Below are 2,289 nucleotides of genomic sequence, written 5' to 3' on the forward strand. Positions count from 1 at the left end.
TCAGGATCAGGATAAGAATTAGGATTAGGATTCAGGTTCGAATTAAGATTAGGATAAGTATTTGGATTAGGATTTGGATTCTGATTAGTGTTAGGGTTAGGGTTAGGATAAGGATAAGGATAAGGATTTCGATTAGGATTAGGATTAGGATTAGGATTAGGGTTAGGATGAGGATCAGGATGAGGATTAGAATCAAGATCAGGATTAGGATGAGGATCAGGATTAGGATTAGGATGAGGATTAGGATTAGGATCAGGATGAGGATAAGGATCATGATCAGGATTAGGATGAGGATTAGGATGAGGATTAGGATCAGGATCAAGATGAGGATCAGGATCAGGATCCAGATCAGGATCAGGATTAGGATCAGGAGGAGGATCATGATCAGGATCAGGGTCAAGACTAGGATCAGGATCAGTATCAGTATCAGGATCAGGATCAAGAACAGGATCAGTATCAGGATCAGGATCAAGATCAGGAACAGGATCAGGATCAGGAAAAGGATCAGGATCAGGATTAGGATTAGGATTAGGATTAGGATTAGGATTACGATTAGGGTTAGGATTAGGGTAAGGATATGGATAAGGATTTGTATTTGGATTTGGATTAGGATTAGGATTAGGATGAGGATTAGGATCAGGATCAGGATCAGGATTAGGATCAGGATCAGGATCTAGATCAGGATCAAGATCAAGATCAGGATGAGGATCAAGATTAGGATTAAGACCAGGATCAGAATCAGGATTAGGATTAGGATTCAGATTAGTATTAGAATTAGGATTAGGATTCGGATTAGTATGCGGATTAGTATGAGTATTAGGATTAGAATTAGGATTAGGATTAGGATTTGAATGAGGAATAAGATTAGGATTAGGATTAGGATTCGGATTAGGATTCGTATTAGGATTAGGATTCGTATTAGGATTAGGATTCGGATTAGGATTCGTATTAGGATTAGGATTCGTATTAGGATTAGGATGAGCATTAGGATTAGGATTCGGTTTAGGATCAGGTTAGGACTAGGATTCGGGTTCGAATTAAGATTAGGATAAGGATTTGGATTAGGATTAAGATTAGGATTAGGATTAGGATTAGGATGAGGATCAGGATGCGGATGAGAATTAGGATCAGGATCAGGATTAGGATCAGGATCAGGATTCGGGTTCAAATTAGGATTAGGATAAGGATGAGGATCAAGATTAGGATTAGGACCTAGATTAGGTTCGAATTAAGATTAGGATAAGGATTTGGATTTGGATTAGGATTAGGATTAGGATTAGGATTAGGATTCAGATTAGTATTAGGATTAGGATTAGGATTAGGATTAGTATTAGTATTAGGATTAGGATTAGGATGAGGATTAGGATTTGAATGAGGAATAAGATTAGGATTAGAATTAGGATTCGGATTAGGATTCGTATTAGGATAAGGATTCGTATTAGGATTAGGATTCGGATTAGGATTCGTATTAGGATTAGGATTCATATTAGGATTAGGATGAGCCTTAGGATTAGGATTCGGATTAGGATTAGGTTAGGACTAGGATTCGGGTTCGAATTAAGATTAGGATAAGGATTTGGATTAGGATTAGGATTAGGATTAGTATTAGGATGAGGATAAGGATGAGGATGAGAATTAGGATCAGGATCAGGATAAAGATCAGGATCAGGATTCGGGTTCAAATTAGGATTAGGATAAGGATTTGGATTAGGATAAGGATTAGAATTAGGATTAGGATTAGGATTAGGATTAGGATTAGGATTAGCATTAGGATTAGGATTAGGATTAGGATTAGTGCTAGGATTAAGATTACCGTTAGGGTTAGGGTTAGGATAAGGATATGGATAAGGATATGGATAAGGATTTGGATTAGGATTAGGATTAGGATTAGGATTACGATGAGGATAAGGATGATGATCATAATCAGGATCAGGATCAGGATGAGGATCAGGATCAGGATTTGGGTTCAAATTAAGATTAGGATAAGGATTTGGATTAGGATTAGGATTAGTAATAGGATTAGGATTAGTATTAGGGTTAGGATTATGATTAGGATTATGATTAGGATTAGGATTAGGATTAGGATTAGGATGAGGACAAGGATGAGGATCAGGATCAGGATCAGGATAAGAATTAGGATTAGGATTCTAGTTCGAATTAAGATTAGGATAAGGATTTGGATTAGGATTAGGATTAAGATTAGGATTCAGATTAGTATTAGGATTAGGATTAGGCTTAGGATTAGGATGAGGATTAGGATTAGGATTAGGATTAGGATCAGGATTAGGA

This window comes from Lupinus angustifolius, chromosome LG16, assembly GCF_001865875.1.
Source record: "Lupinus angustifolius cultivar Tanjil chromosome LG16, LupAngTanjil_v1.0, whole genome shotgun sequence".
Taxonomy (NCBI): Eukaryota; Viridiplantae; Streptophyta; class Magnoliopsida; order Fabales; family Fabaceae; genus Lupinus; species Lupinus angustifolius.